Below are 17,594 nucleotides of genomic sequence, written 5' to 3'. Positions count from 1 at the left end.
TACTGGCACCATCTGGAGTCAGATCTGCTTGAAGCAGTGGTTTTTTTTGTTTGTTTGTTTGTTTTTTTCCCCCCTCTCAATACACATACTTTTAAACCTCTATTACAGTAAGGTTAAAGTCAAGCTTTAAAGTAAAAAGACTTAAAGCAAAAAGCTTTAAAGTAAAGCAAGTAAAGTAAAACAAGACTTTACTTGGCTACTACTCAGATAGGAGACTATTTAAAACCCAGGAAACACAGCAGACGTCGTCGGTGGTTCAGTGTCACACTCTTCTCTAATTAGTTCTGACCCTAGGCCCCAGCATTGATCTTAGACACACGGCACTGTGGAAGATGTCATTTGTCACGGAAGGAAGGTGCCAGTGGTTACGAGGGTTTGTGCTGAAGCTTGTATAACAAGTTTTGAAGAGCCATGGTGTCACTTGCTCCTCAGCTCTAATTAGATTCCAGTTGGAGAAATTATTCATAGCACCTCTCAGTTCCTGTACAACTTCAATGGACAAGATTTTTATCCGCTTCTTATCATCAGCCAACTGAGGAGCTACATGAATTATTAACGGCGGCAGCCTGAGGACACATTTCAGAGGTGGGTTTAACAAGGGTCTGTTCTACAGCACTGAAACAAACGATACTCCAAGGCCCTGCTCCGTTCAGGAGCACGGGTAAGATCATAGGTAATCCAAGTCGTATTTCCAAAACAGAGCCACAGCAGCCATTACTGAACCTCAGCAACAAGCCCTGAGCCAGGACTTTCCTAAAGTGAGGAGAACCGCAGCCCATCTGCTCCAGTTCTTCAGGAGGAAAACTTCAGCTCTCCATTACCATTCCTCAGATTACTCTAGTTGCAGCCAAACACCACAGAGGTCAACATAATAATTCAGGTTACATTTTTTAATTATCTATCAGCATAGCATTTATCTTCACCTTAACAACTTCACCTTTCCCATAGTATCCACTCCCTGACAACCTCAGGACATATTTCACCACCGAAAGCACTGCACTAAGAAAACATACAAGAGTCCAATTTTTCAGGAGTGTATTTTTACACATTTCCCGCAGCTCTTTCAGGCAGGAGAAACCTTTCATTTAATTGGAACCTTTACTCAAAAACATTTTTTTTTTTATGTAGCCAAACTACTGCCCAACGCTTGTTGGTGAGGAAAACATTCTTGCCTGTGGGTTAGTCTAAATTAGGAGAATATCTAGCAGATAAGAAGAATCAGGAAGCAGAGAGAGATGACAGCATTTCGATTTAAAAGGTCTTGATCCTGCACTGTTATGGCAATAAACCCATATTCTTCCTTCCTAGCAACACAGAGACCAGCACTAAGGGTGGCAGACTAGGTCTGTATCACTACTACCGGCAACTACAGGCAGAGATATGAATCAAGTTTTCCAGGCCTCACTAGTTAGAAGTGACTCATATAAGCCTTGGATTAGAGCACTGGGACTGCTCTGCTCATTACTGATAAGCTGCTGATTCCCTGCATACAATTTCACAGTCAAAGCAAAAGGACTGGAAACCCTTCCTGCCAGCCCCGCTCCGACAGGCTCACAGAGCCCCGCGCAACTTGCCAAGCTACGCCCGCAAGCCCAGCCCCAGGAAAACGGCATCTGCAAGCCATCGTCTTCTCCTGTACTGCGCTGCACTATATAAATCTGCAGGCAAAAGATGCTGCTTTGTGAATAGCACATGCCAAAGCCACCATGGTTCACAGCCGTATTATTCCAAAAGCAAAAGATATTAAGTTCTTTTCTCAATGCATATATTTTTTCTGGATTTTTAAAATATTCATTACATCTGCCTTGCAAAAGAACTGCAAAATAACATACTTTCCATAATTAGAAAGTACTTGGCAAAGATACCATGGGAAACAAACCACCCTAAACAGGCTAGGAATTTGAGAGACTCCCTCTTACAGGTCAGACAAAAGTCTTAACCAAAAAATGCAAATTTCTTCAGCCTACCAAATGCATCCTGCTATCCATACTATACTGAGCAGAACAACGTTCCAGCAAACATTTGACTGCTTGTTAACTGAATAAATCAATGCTTTGCCAAAGAAGAAACATTAAATATTGGAACAGGCTCAAAAACCAGGCCAAATCTCTTCCCTGGGCCATCGTCTTTGTTAGCAATTGCCTGGTTCCCGTGATTCCTTGTGAGAGTGTTTTCCTGATTATGGAGAAAAGCTTGAAAATGTGTGGCCAAAAGGGTTGAAACTCAGAAAACACATAAGAAGTATTTAAATTATTATTTCAGATTCTAATTTACATTTTGTAATGCCTAAAGCTGTCAATACTAGTCCTGTTTGTTTCAGTAAAGTTTTTACCAGTAAGAACACTAAACTCCTCTTCTTCTCAAGCTCAGTCTTTCGCAAGTAAAGAAGAATATTGCCCAAAAAATGGAATACTACAAAAAAATCAGGGAGATGCACACCTCTCCTTAGGCTTCCCACACGATCCTCTTAAGCGCCTTCACTGTTTTGATCTTTCCGACCGACGCGGTTGAAAGACCGCAGATTACAAACCACATATGCGGCACTTGTATTTAGTTATGGCTCCCGCACAAACACAATAATTTTGCGTCTGTGACGTGAGCGAAAAAGAGAAACTGGGTTAATCTAACAAATTAAAATAATTTTTTCCTCGTTGCTCTCTGCTGCATCGGTGAAACGGGTGACTGGCTCCGACAGCGACTGTCAGGACGAAGCCCCCCTCGGTAGCGGCCGGACGCCCCGGGTCGGTTGCTTGCGCTACGGGACAGCGAGGCAAGCCAGCACCGCGGCTGATCGCACAAGCACACCGGACCCGCTCCGAATCCGGCGGTAACGCTCGAGGGCTGAAAAACAGCCGCCGGTTCGACCGGGCTGCCCTCGCTTTGATGTAATCCCCGCCAGCGGCTCCCCTGCGGAGGCCGCGGCAGGGACGAGCAGCGCGGCGAGCGCGAGCGGCCCGGCTCCGCTCAGCTGACGCGCATTCCTCACGACTGACTTTCTAAACAGTCACTCCCAGTGGCAGGACCTACATCTTCCTTTTAAGGGGAAAAAATGTTTTCACAGGAAAAATTAAGTGTCCAGAGCCTCTGCATATCTCAGTGCTCCCAGTGACCCATCGCTCCTCTAAAAATATGTTCTTGCTGTGCACAAACCTAAAACTTTTCCCTCCTTAATACCAAATAGATTCTCTTAACACAGTCATCAGCTTTCTACCGATAATCAAATACCAGCAGAATCAGGTGAAATGTGCTGTTGTAGTATTTTTCCCACACAGGGCAACATGAAAAGGAGAATCAGTTTTCCAAAGCATCAGGAAGAAAAATTTCCAGTGAGGAACATGGCTGAAAAAGAGCAGGCAAAACTCACAGGCTGCAGACAGCGCTTTAGAGCTCACGCTGGCGACTGACAGCTCCTATTCCTTCAAATTTCTCTTTGCATTTCTGAATAGAGGCTTAATGTTGGAAAGGGATTGAGACTGGAAAGCGTATTATAACAAAAACTTCTTGTTCCACCGATGATAGATAAGAAAGAGTGAGCAGTGTTGCTTTCCCTGCATGCTAGATGAAGGAAACAGGATTTCCCTCTGCTACTCCCTGAGCAAGATCCCAAGGAAATGTTTCTAATAATAGGAAATTACTATATAAGGCCAGATCAGCACTAAACTGTTTGCAGTCTGGAAAAGAAGAATATACCAGAGTGCTGAGGAGGGACACAACTGGCAGGACAGGGCTCCTGACCCAGCAGTTTTCTCCAGGAAGGTGGCGTGCAGTAACCTAGTGTGCCCCTGCCGAGCCGGGCAGTATTTAACCTGCGACTCTTCCCTCCCAAGCACAGAGGGACCTCGCCCGCAGCCCAAAATAGAAAACTAAATGTACAAATTAAAGCTGCTATGTCCTCTTTCTATCACGCTCCCGCTTTTCTTCAAGGAAAGAAAAAGACAGAACAGACTCTTAAAGCTGCAAAGTAACGCCTACGAAGCGGGGCCGAGCACGCTTCTGATGCGGCAAGGGCAGCACGAGCCCCCGCCGTGCCCTAAGGAACGACGTGCCAGGGGCCAGTGCCGGAGGGAGGGCTCGCAGCTCCCCCGCCTACCTGCCCTGCGCTGTAGATCCACGAGTGCAACAGTTTGCTGTCGTGTTGTGTGACCTGGGCAGCTCTCCCTTCTTCATTTTGTTGCAGACTCTAAAGATGTTTGGCATGTATTAAGGGTGCCAGTTAATTTTCAAAGCATTTCCAAATAATTTTATATATTAATGAGTTACAGGTCAACAGTTTCAGCAGCAAACTGCTACATGCAACTACAACAAGCTAATTTTCACCAAAGGTGCCACATTTGCTCCCATTTAGAGCGGTAATTTTGGCTCTTATATACCCTTTTTACTATCAGTTGAATAGATGTAAAACCTGCACGCCCAGCTGAAGACAGATTTTCCTTCATCTTATACAAATGAAAGGGAGTTCCTCCAGCAAGCCTCGCAAAGAGCTGGTCTGGAGTCAGTGATAGAGCAAGGGGATGTCTCCCCATGCTTCCCAGGCAGGGGTATCGCTCCGTCTCTGCCTTGTCTTTGGATAACGGCAGAAGCTCTCAGTTCCCAGCGCAGCGAAGGTTGCTGAACAAGCCCAAACTGACACACTCCCACAACTGCCATGGAAACGAGTACGTTATATGTTCCTAGGCAGGTTTATCACTCAGAATTTTTTTTCTTGACAGGAATAGATCTTTGAGACAGAACATACAAATAATTTTGTATCAGCATCCTTGCAACTTCCTACCTGTTTTCTCTCTACAACCACAGCTCCTTTAGAGTTATCTGTACAACTTCTACAGGTTTTGAGGCCAAATCCCACTCCAGATTTTCAAAGTATTAGCTGGCTAGGCCTCCTTGATCAGAAATGCTCAGTTTGCTACAGCAAAGTTGGGCCAAGAGCCTTAAAAAAGGAAGCTAAGCTTCCCTTATGGAAGGCTGGTTGATGAGATGCAAAGACAGGTTCGATAGCAGAAGCACGATCCTGCACCATGGCGTCAGGAGCTCTGCAATCCCGACGGAAAGGTGTCAGAGATTTACAGTTCCCTAAGCTGCTCCCTGAAGACTGCTCCAGCGCAGCCAGGCTCTCATGTTGCTCACACCTTGGCCTTGTCCCGGTACTACGTGGCTAGAGAAGGGCGTGCACCCAAGAGTGTGCTCAGCTTTTCAGCGCACCTAGCAATCCTCCCAAGAGGATATTAGGCATTTGACTTATCTTTAAGGATATCCTAATTTCTCAGGACTTTTAAACTAGCCTTCAATTTTTGTCCAATGAAATTCTTCACATTCTCATGTGCCTGGAGAAGGTAAAGACAAGAGGAGGCAAAAGCAATTTTTCCTCAAGAATCAGAAAACAAAACTTGTCATTATTCTTAGATAAAACCTGCTACAAGTAGTTATTTTAGATCAAACACCTTTCTTTTGCCCTTTTCCTTATTTAACAACTACTGCAAAACAATTATAAAGCAGAAAGATGGTATGCACTGTATGCACTGGAATCGCTTGTGGTCAGTAGTATCTCAAAGCTCATTAGTTTCCAAAAAAAAAAAAAAAAAAAAAAAAAAAAAACAACATTTTGGGAACATAGCTCCTTGTGCATTTAATGACATGTCAGGACAAAATCTCAATTCTACATCTTGACCCTAATGCTGTTGTCTTTTCTATTTATGTCCTAGGAGGCAATCAATAACTTGTTTGCTCAGTTTCAAAAAAACTTTTCCAAGAGAAATAAAGTATTTGTTCTGGCCCTGTAGTGAGAATAATCACAGCTATGAAGCCAGGAGTCTGGGAGCAGGGATCAACAGGCCCTATTAAAATTATATGAGATATAAAGTCTTACCTCAGTTTCTTGGGGAACTGGCCACTGATACAGTTGCAAGGTTCTTCTCCAAATATAGGAATTGTCTGACTAAAATCACTGATATCAGAACAGTAAGTTTAAGCTGCCTCATTTACTTTAGCAGGTAAAATCTGAACTCTAGGGAGGATTATTTGAACAACAGTACTGTTAACTATGTCACTGCATATCATTTGAGAGACATCCAAATAATGGATTTACCTACAATCTCAGATTGCTTTACAGAAAACTACTAAACTCTAATTGTTGTATCCCCAGTTTCATTTTTTTCATTAATTTTCATTAATGCAGTTGTGCATTAAAATATACCACACTCAAAACCTGACAACCTGACACTGAAAAATAGCTTTGAAAAAAGAAATCCCTCCCTCCAAAATATTCAAGCTAACTTGTGTCTTTGACTTAAGCATGTTCTTTAGCATGGAATGTTTAAAATAGTATAAAGTTTATATATCAGTATAATTTGTACCCAAGCTTAGGGAAACAGTGATACAAGCATTTTTTATGTTGATATAAGGGCATAGATTTGTTCCACATAAAGTCTACGGATTCCTTAAGGGGGAGGGGTCATTAATCTGCAAGTATTCTTGGGACAGTTTGTTCTGATACTAGAAGTGGGATATATCTGGGAGAAATTACACTCTTATTTTCTTTCTAGGTGTGACGCTTTTGATGCAAACTTAGCAATACCATAAGCAAACTACAAACTATCAAGTGGAGCCAAGTTCCGGGAGCCCAGGAAAAGGGCACATTCAATGCTTTAGATATTCTAATAGATTGAGTAGTTTTTCATTTGATGACTTATGAGCACAGAGTTTACAGGCACAATTTGTACTTCCACCACTTTTTTTCGCCCTCCCCATGTCCCAAACCAACATTGCTGGCCTAAGAAAGGCAGCTGTTTTGCCATGGTGAAAAGTTATAAATAAGTTCTATTAAAGCTATCAGGAACACACATGGCACTGAGTTTCTTTCAAACCCTTCTCTGTAGGGCCACAAAAAGCATTCTTCATTATTGTGATGGCACAAAGTCCTCTCTGAAAAGTTTAAGCAAAAAAGAGTCAGTGCTAGTCTGAAGTAAAACTGGAGTCATAAACCCAAAACTAGATCATAGACCCAAAATAAGAATAACCAATGATCTGTAGAAATTCCAAATCATGCTAAAAGGAACGGCCTAAGCGGCTTCCAAAAGCAGAGGAAAGAAAAGTAGACACACAGTACAGACTGGCTATCTGGCAGCGTGTCAGCTTTGAGGCCTGGCAGCCAAGGGGAGCACGTGGGCAGATGATATTGCAGCTGGCTTGTGTCTGAACTGCTTCCCTTTACCCTGTCTGTTCTCTTGCTTCTGAAAAGGAGAGTAAAAGCCACCAGATGAAGGGTATTGTCTGAGGTAATCTCCTTCTGACCAGTTCAAAAGTACCCCAGAGGTCCCATAGCGAATGCAAAATCCTTAATTTTGTGTGAATTGCAACCATTTTTATCCTTAAATAGGTATATCCTCAGTTAACAGCAAATAGGGAATAAGGAGTTGCCATTGTCTCAGCAAAAGTATGCCAGGATATCTGAAAATACAGACATTTCAGAACATCTCACATCCCCTGGCACCCTAGTGCCCTTTAGCATCATGTTGCACTCACCAAATGATCCAAATTAATGTTTTCCAATATTTTAAGGAATGAATTCTCCTATTGAAACAAAACTCCATTATATCAAAATTTTTATAGAAAAAGAAGGGGCAATCACATTGAAATTTTTTAAAAGAAGTCATTGGCTTGCAAGACAGCATCCTTTGAAGTATAAGAAATAACATCTCCAAGACAGGGGTTCAGTTCTCTGCTCACTCAGGAGGACTACGCTTTCCTGCTCAGAGCACTTTAAAGATTTTCTGCATTATTGGGGACATAGATTTAATCAAAAACAAAGACAAAATGCATACTAAAGAGTAACCCAGAGGCCTGTTCCTTTGTGGTTCCCAGGAATGCATATTCCACATCTGGATAAACATGGGCCTATGCAGCAAATGGAAACATTCATTCCTCAGCTGTGGCCAGGTCCAAATCCCTTCTTTCTTGCTTTCTTTTTTTCTTTCTTTCTTTCTCTGATTTACCCAGTCCTGCACTGAGAGGCTGAGAAACCACAAAAATCTTGCCAAGGCAGACAAAATAGGCAGCTATAGGCAGCAGAGCAGTATTCCTCTCTACAACTATCACGTTAAAGAAAACTTTTTCTTCTGGGCCGTGATCTTCAACTCAAATGAGAGTTTGTGAAGGAATTCCCAGAGCTCCTATTACTCAGGTATAAACAGCTGTTGTGACAGTTGCGGAGGTCACACCATTACCAAAAATACCAACCATTTTCCAGCATTCTGCCCTCGTAGTGTCCTCGAGTGAGGACCAACACCTCTAAGATTCAGAGACAAGAAAGGAGAAATGTCCAATTGTGTGGAAGCAGATAATGAGAACATCAGGAAAGACAAGGCAGAAAAGTGAAAGGTAACTTTCTGCTTTGAGGACACCACTGTGTAGATGGAAGTCCCTTCCACATAAGGCCACAGTCCACTAGAATTGCAGACTACACTAGTGGAATGACAGCAATTCAGAGATTTCATGGAAGCTGGGTATGCAAAACGCAGGCAGCAGCTTCAGTCCCATTGCTCAAATTCTCTACTCCAACAGCTCCCAGATACTGCCAGGACAGCATCATTTGCTATTGCAGCAACAGCATGAACCGAGCCTTAGCCACTCTATAATAACGACAGGAGATTGCAAAAAACTAAAAGTTCATACAGCGTGCATGGCAAGCCCTAGATTAACCTTGCTTCACGGAGATCAGTGCAAGTTCTGCCATCAGCTTCAGTTATGTAAACTATCCCTGTGTTGGAAAAAAAAAAAAAAAAAAAAGGAGTTAAACTTTTTAAACACAACTGAAGAGAAAGAGAAGCACGAAAACTTGGGGGTTTGTTTCAGTAGTCATTTGTATGGCTGAACTAGAAAAACAGAAGGGCTCAGGGAAGTTCATCACTGTAAATTATTGATCCACTGCTTTCTAGGCATTGAAACTGGTAATTAAACAAATGGTAAAAAGACACTTCATCAATTATAGAGGTGCCAATTTAAATTACACTTGCTTCCAGATGAATAAAACACAGAGGTTAAATGCTACGGCTGCTTCTTCATTGCAGCCTCTCTTGCAAAATCCCCAGCTACAACACTGGTTCCAATTCTCTGCTATCGCTGCTTCTGAGCAGCATGCTCTTTGCACATTATTAAGCCCAGCAAGAGGAAAACGAGAGTCTTTGTTTCACCAATCTTTTTCACATAATGTCCAGAAAGCACATTCCCATGATCAGGAGAGGATTTGGAGTCGGGACTAGTGGGATCTCCTTTCTGCTTAACAGGATTAGTTATGTGGCCATAAGTCAAGGCCATAGCCTCTGTGGAAACTGCCCCCCCTCAAAAAAAAAAAAAAAAAAAACAAAAAACAAAAAACAAAAAAACAAACAAACAAACCAAAAACAGACCGAAAAAATTAAAGTTTGTTGACTCACAGGCAATGGTGAAGTTCAAATATCTGTTAAGTACTGGGCAGACATTTGATACTAGTAAGTCTTTTATGTTTTTTAGCAAATATATACATGTACACACCCCCCACAACCTAAAATAACACTGGCAAGCTGCTTCTGGAGAAGTAGGATGACATCAGAGATACCATTTTAGTAGAAATCATAGCACAACCATCATGACTACTCAAACTTGATTAACTTACAGTAATTTTTTATATCAGCGTGCATGACTTACGGTGTTAAGCTTAAAATTATCTCAAATTCTTGTGCTAATATTATATATGTGTAAAAATATAGTCACTTTCTTTCATACTCATTTTGAAACTAAAATAGCATCCCAAAAAGAGCTTGGCCTTCTTACATTTAGTGATACAGAGACACTCTAGAGCCACCACTGCATCTCACAAATATATTTCACTCCAGAAAAGCATTTACTGAAGGCTGAGATCATCAGTTGAGATAGGTCAGACAGTATAAGTGCTCCAACTGAAAGACTGCATATGCAGCATAAGCAAACAGCTTAAAAGATACAAAATGTGTGTGTGTATGCAAAACACCACCCCAAACCCAACAGGTGTGCCCAGCTGGCATCCTCACTGAGCAGAAGCAGCAGTGAAGTAAGTTCTAGGAAGCAAAGACAGGAAAGCAGAAGTTGCTGGAGGAGTCAGAATGATCCTAGAAGTAAAGAACTTGTGCCTCCTGTGATGAAATGGGGAAGCAGCGAAGGGATACCCAGGTGGCAGTTCAGTTCAGAGGCTAAAGAGAGAGGCCGAGATGATGGACTGCTGTGGAAGTCGGAGGCTGCAGATGAACGTGTTACTAGTGGGAGACAAAGGCTGGACTGCAGGAAAAAACAGCAGCTCTTGGTAGGGGGAGAAGAGCTGACTCTTCCTACTGCTCCCCAGCTAATGAGGCTGAAATGCAGGGAGAGCAAGCTTTCTTAAGGGCCTGGCGCCAATTGCTCTGTTAACTTTTCCTTGCCTGTTCTAAGGAGAGTTACACAATGTAGGGCTTTACGCATAAATGCTTGATGGCATCCTGTATATACAACAGCTCCTACGAGCAGGACAGTATTTGTGGAAAATGTTAGGAAGAGTGTCTAAGAGAGATAAAGCTTTTGAGTTGCAGACGAAGCTGCCAGTCCTCATTTCCAGCTTGTCAGAGCAAGTCCTGCTTGAAGTCAGCGGGCTGGAATGAAGGGAATCTGGCATTCTTGCATGTATGTATGGTTCAGACAGTCAGGGCTGCCTTTAATCATACTTTCCACAATGGGAGGGGAGTGGGAGTGGCAAAATAAAGTGAGTGACGGGTATTATCTTCTATATATTCACAAATTCCTCTGATCTGACTTTGTATTTCAAGCCTGTTTCCTTCTTCCTGTAGCCCCTAGACAGGGAGTGGAAGGAGCACACAGCACTGCAATTTGAGACAGTCTTTCACATTCTCTGGATTCCTGGTGTCTGTGACAGGCAACACAAAGGCAGCATATACTTGTCCAACGATCCTACAAATTCCATGTTCTGGAGAACCACTGGGACAGCTGATGGGTCACAGGAGCAGCTACATGCAGGTATTACCCTTTCCTATGAAGCTGAGCCCCAGTCCTCCAAAAGCCAACCCACTGCTGCCTCGGTTGCTCCCACTTGTCTGCTGGGCAGTAACCTGTGCGTACGCATATACACAGTATATGCGTTTTTCAAGCTGTTTCTTTCATCCCCTTTGTTCAGAATCTCTCTCTTCTGAGTGGAAAGAAAAAAAAACACAATAGAATATCTATAAAAATATGGCCTTGCACTAGCAACTGCCAAGCTATGTTATGAAGTCTCTTTAACCAGATTGCTAGTATAGTACCTGTCTACTACATGTTAACAACAGGACTTTAAAGAATTATAGTTAAAATCACTTTTGGTTGTCTCCTACCTTTATAATGAGGCTGTAGTCTGCTAAATCATACAGAGTTTCAATTCCATCTAGAAATAGCCTCTTAAAAGTTTCTGTTGCGGGATGGTGTTCCCAATTTTATTTACTTTGGTGCCACTACCGGTGGCAAGAGCAACAGCAGCCACAAATTGCACAAACCTGCGCATATGCCAGAAAGGGCACATGTCCAGATCCAACCTCTCACTCGAAAGGTTTTGGTAGGAAAACACACTCCTTCTCCGCTACCCTTTCTGCCTGTGTCGATCACAACGTCATGCTCAGACAGCACAGCACAGCAACCTTGTGCCACCGCCCCACACACGTGCCCTGCTAGAGCCCCACACAGCCCCAAAGCTGCATGAACCTTTAAACCTGTCGAACAGCTGGGCAAAAGCGGGTGTCCCTGCATCCCCATCTTCCCTCCATGCCAGATCCCCATTATACTGACCCTCCAGTTGGTAGGCATTTACCTCCTTGAAGAAACTGCAACGCTCTGGGAAGTGGCAGAGAGGGCAAAGTGATGTCTGTCCCCAGCTGTTGCCCTCTGCTTGGGCCACGCTCTTCACTGTGACCGTGGCCACTTGGGGTGCTGCTTAGGCAAGAGGCAGTACCAACACCATTTTCTCCTGGCTCAGTGTCCAAGCACGATCATACCTGGCTGCCTGCACCAGGATTTATCAGCAGCTCTCTCTTCCTGGCCTGTTACCATGTTAATGGCCAGTAGCAAGGCAGGAACTCCATGGGCAGAGGGTTACAGCACTGCTCTAAGTAGTGTTATAGTTTAGGAATCCCCGTTGTAGGAAACGGAGCTGGGATAGTCTATTTGTAAATCTTAATAAAGCCAACGTTTAGAAGACAACTAATTATCAGTTCTGTTCTAAACAGCTGGTCTAGCTCCATATCTACAAACTGGAAATTTTTGATGCCAGTCAGCCCACACACCAGGGCACAGAAGTCCCTCAGCATCACTGCAAAAGCTTCTACCAACCTCAAACTTTTCCCCCCTACCACCAATTTCAGGGATCCAAAACCAGTAGCATAACAAGAAAGTGGCTGCACAAGGCATCACCCCCACAGGGTGGAATTACAGACACTTCTCCAGGGTGAAGAGAGAACACAGAAAATGTCCTTTGAGCTGTCAGAGCACAGTCCCGGGCTGCTCCGAGCTCACCTAGGCCGACCTTGCTGCGTTGCAGCTCAGCCTCAGCCAGGCTTGTCCTGGTCCACTCCCTCCTCTGTACTGTGACTGACACTTGTCCAGTTCTGCAGTGAGACAGTTCAGGGAACTAAAGCAGCAGAAAGCTGTTCCCCCTCCAGCTAGATTAGTACTCTCCAAGCTTTGTTTCAGCTGGCTCACCAAAGGGTCAAATGGATGCAAGTGCCGGTACAAGGCAGGGAGTGCGGAACTGCTGAACTACAGTAACCTCAACTTAAATGAGCTTAAACTGACATGAAATTGCACCTTAAATACTGAGGGAATATATCTTCTGGACAGACAAGTGAAAAAAGGTCATTTAGTTGAGAATGAAGTAGAAGAAGCTTGAAGATCCTCTGGCTGCTTGCTTAGGTCCCTACCCTTTACATGTATGCATGTCTCCAAATGATTAAAACTCTGAGAACTGATGTACATATATTATCACCACCAGCAGGTCACAGCTAGGAACGACACTAGAGGTTATAGGATTGTCAACTGTAGCGTTCAACTATCAGGAAATCAACAGTACAAATTACCTGACCCTAAACATATGGGTACATATGTTCCACCAGATTTGCCAACAGAAAATACATCTGGCCAATACATGGGCCTGTTACACAACAAGACTGTGAAGAACTTGTACTTTTTGGAATATGTCTCAGAAATGAGGGCTGATGATGTTAGACTCTGTTTGCAACCACAGAGGAAGGCAGTGATGGGTGAGCTCACTTCACACGCTTGTCACACAGCCAGCTACTGACCCAAATGGACCTTCCAATTCCCTATCCAGCTACAAATCTCAATCCAGCCCGCCGATTAAGCACCAACCAATTGATTTTTTACTCTGACACGCCCTGTGTCACAGTTGTGTTGATTAACCATTCCAGTTAGATAAGTGGTTTGCAATTAAGATCATTTAGTTTGGGGCCAGGGAAAGCATGGCCTAAAGAGCATCTCCAGAAGTTTGGCCCAGCTCTAGCAAAGCTAACCAGTGAAACCCACTGTTCAAAACAGAAGGCCAAGTCCAACCTGACAGCCATTTCTAGACTATTATACTAGAATTTACCTTTACAACCTATCCAAAATAAAATGCAAGATTTGTCACAACACAACATTTCTCTGAAAGTAATGCCCTGCTGGTTCAATGTTCAGAGAAGATTTCTTTATGGACACACACACTCAACCTGCAACAGCATCTGCCTTTGTCCATTCCCCATTTTCAACTGAAGGAGCAATGTGATCCTTTCACAAAAGCTGCCTATTTCTGATGGCAAACAATTAGTATTTCAGGCAAAAATGCATTTGATGACAAACAAACAACTTATGAAGACTAGAAAAAAAGTAAACAGTCACATGCGTGCAGCTTTTGAGTTCCACGGACTTCAGCCTGGACATAGTTCGCATTCCCATCCTACACCAAGCCACTTTCAGGAATTTTCCTTTCAGTGTAAGCTGAGCTAAGAAAGTTATTTGGATAATAGTAGTTTCCAGGTAAACATATTCCAGAGCTGAGATTGGAAGGAGCTTCTCTACATTTCCCCCTAGACACAGAACCATTAGAGCAGACACAGACACTTGGCAGCTGATCAGGTTTCAGTTTAAGGGAGAAAGACTAAACACACTCTTTCTCTCCACAAGTTTTTTTACACACAGAACTTTGCATCTTTTGCAACACCTCCTCTTCACATGACGACCTCATGCCCAAGCTGTCAGAACAGCACACCAGCCTTCACTTCCAGCACCACCTGCCAGGGACCCAGCACCACATGCTCACCGTTTCAGTAACTCTCACCAACACAGCAAAAAGATCCCAAGCTGGCCCCTGTCTACAACAATCTCCAGGAAGGACAACTCCCTCTCCAAGGCATTCTTCTTCTTTGATTTGCCCGTCTTTCCTTAATACCGCCTCGCTGGATCAGGACACAATTCTCTCAGATCAGGTTAGTTTGTATTTAAGATGAGTAATGCCTAAAGTTTTGCCCAGATATGCAGATGGCTTATAACCAAACCATGTATTCTTCAATTATATCACGTAAAAAGATATTGTGCCTGCATCACTCATGCAGTCATGTGGTTTTTGAACGTTCTAGGGACTAACTCATCAGTTTTAAGAAACACCTCATAAAAGTGCATAAATTATCCCTCTCCATTATCCAAATTGTTCCTAGCTGGTTTCTCCACTCCCAGCATAAGCAATCTTGAGAGCACTATTTCTCGAGGGAATTCAACAGTCATCTTCTTGGTGATGTTAAAGGATAACCTTGAATAGTCTTAAAAAATATCTTTTTTAAGACAGCACTACTGCATCTCTGTACAGACAAAGATTTCAATTAATTTAAAGACACATTTATGATGAAAACCAGAATTGTAACTGCTGAAGCCAAGCGTCATCAGAAATAATGAGACAGTCAAGGTATATGCACCTGTCCCTAAACTATTTCATAAAGTAGTGCTTTAATTTTCTTCAGCTATATGGTGTGTAAATGCACTATTTTAGGAGTTTGCAGAGACATACAGGAGGGCAAAAGGAGATTGGGCTGATCTATGTCACAGGTTTCAACTAGCACAGACTACGCAAATCCACCAAGGGTCATGAATATATGAAGATTCCTATCCAAGGAGCAGGGTCTAACCTGGATACGCGCAGACACACTTTTACTTCTCTGCCTCCACTCCAGCTTAGCGGACACAAGCTAGCTTCCATCCAGACATCCTACACTTGTGACAGCACGACTTTACGCCCAGGAAAACACACCAGCACTGTCAGTAACTCCAAACCTGGCTAGGACTCTCACAGCACTGAGCAGTTAACTTCTCACAAGTGAGAAATTCTGACTGGTCACATCAGTGGGGTCACCTAAAGGCATTCCTGTAGAAGAGCATTTCAGAGCAATGTTTTCATAGGGTTCAGGGGTGATGCAAAACCCCACCATGCACTTTTTATCAAATGTGCATGTTTCAGCTTTGCTAATGGCTCCATAAGCTACTGTGTCCAGTTCCTACCCACTAGCTTTCCAGACAGAAGAGCAGCAGGATTAAAATTAGAAATCATCTGTGTTCCCACAGAGCACTACCATCAGGCTCACAAAAACACACTCTGTACTTCTCCGCAAAACTCGTTTTTGATCCACTCCTTCAACTTTAAGAGTAATAAATCCAAGCACAAATAAAATGGGGTACTTTGGAAGTTACATATTTCACACTTGCCCTCATTTTCAGAGAAGCCCTTAACTTCTCCTTTTTGTGTTCAAATAAATCTGTGGCCAAAAAAACTTTGCTTTGAGGAGAAATTAGAAATACATATTTTGAATACACTATTCAGAATTAAGTGTTTGGTTTACTTGAAAAATCTGATAAATATCTTTTCCTCTTGTTTGAAAGGTGCAATGAATCACAAAACTTCTTCATTATATATTATTACACTTTTCCAGTCATCATATAGCTCCGAATCTCCTGTCCCAAGTTGCAATATTTTTTAATTATGTGGTGCTTAGCAGATCTGAAGAAAGGGAAAAAGAACTGACTGTGAACTTCAGAAATGTATGAAGTCCAAAGGAAGATCCGAAATATCTTCAAAAGAACATTACATTTTAACAGTTCAAGCACTCTTCCCACACTGCTCCTTCACATGCAAGTCAGGCACGCTTAGCTGCCCCCACTTCTATTCCCACATGCGCACTGGAGCACAAGCCTATTACATTGCATTGGATAGACTTAGCTTTGTTTGCTCAGTACACTGAAAAACATCAGGTACACAAACCTAGGTTATAATACTAATGTTTATAGATGTAATGAGTAGATAGGAATGCTACTTGCAAAAATCTGTGAGAAAGTAGCATGCTAACACAAATTAGTAGGCAGTCAAAAAAGGCAATAAACCTCTCCCAACTGAACTTCAGGGCTTGCTAAGGCAGAAGAATCATGTTTTGCCATCTAAGCTCCAAGTTGGAGACAGAGTTCCTGGCTTCCTGATGCAAAGGTGTGGCTTTCCCTCGCAAGGTGCAGAAGCAGCAATTCTGAACAGCCTCTAAAATCCTAGGATTGTAAGACAACCTGTTATTGCAAGCAACAAAACGTATGGACAGAGAACAAAGCTTTCTGGTCTCTAATTTGGAAGGATGGATGAAATTTCTCTGAAAAGTATTACAGTAACTTTGCATAATAAATCTTCTCTCCTGTTAAAGCCATTCCATTGGACACGTCTGCCTTTGTTAAAAAGTTCCTGATAAAAACAGAAACTGTAGAAATACTACTTATAATGCAACATTGTGGAGTGTTGCAAATATGTATCAGTTTTTGTTCTTTAAGAATTTTGATTATAGAGTGCTGCCCTGTAACGTGTGGAACTGCGTGTTTCAGTTATTAAAGTTAGCAAACAAGTCTAGCTGTTGAAAGCCATTTCCCTGAGTAAACAATGACTCAGTGTAGACTGCATAACGTAGAAGTTATTAGTTACTCTTAGCAAGTTTTAAGAACCCAACATGCAGCACTAAACAAAGACATATTTCAGAATGGAAAATAGCTTTCCTCCTACTTCTGTGGTTCCAGTTATTCTATTTCAGTTGAATTTATTTTTTTTTTTTTAAGTTAAATAGATCACTATCTCCTTATTATACAACTAGATACGGACTTTTCTGAACATCTCAGCCATATATGATAATCAAAGTAAAAGAGATGAATTTTTGCTCTTTTCTGTTCTCAACTTGTTAAAATTCTGAAGTAAAGATACTTTCTGGACACAAATATCCTAGTTAGACTAGAGAGCAGGTGGCAGTGAAAACACAATTGTAAGCACATGAAAACCCTTTGACAAACATTGCTCTCCAGCTGAATGAGAGCTGCTCCAGTAATGCTGCTCTTCATTAGCAAAATGGCCAAATGCACTCGGTGATTGTCAGCTGGCATAAGGCACCACAGATCCCTCTACTAACAAAATGTAACTTTACCTTCTAAGATACAAAGGCTTCCCAAAGTCTCAAAATCTCTCTAAAGGCTGTTTTCCAGTTATGAGTATGCACTATTTCAAAGAATGGGAC

At 42.5% G+C, this 17,594-nt stretch overlaps 1 protein-coding gene across 3 annotated transcripts in view; it reads right to left on the bottom strand.

Annotated features, from left to right (window-relative positions):
* The window catches only part of MYO1C (myosin IC), a 59,712-nt gene that overhangs the window by 34,138 nt on the left and 7,980 nt on the right, over nt 1–17,594 (bottom strand). The window lies entirely within an intron of this gene.

This window comes from Rhea pennata, chromosome 20 (genome assembly GCF_028389875.1).
Source record: "Rhea pennata isolate bPtePen1 chromosome 20, bPtePen1.pri, whole genome shotgun sequence".
NCBI lineage: Eukaryota > Metazoa > Chordata > Aves > Rheiformes > Rheidae > Rhea > Rhea pennata.
Note: the sequence above shows the minus strand (reverse complement) of the source record. Positions and strands in the feature narration are given on the sequence as shown.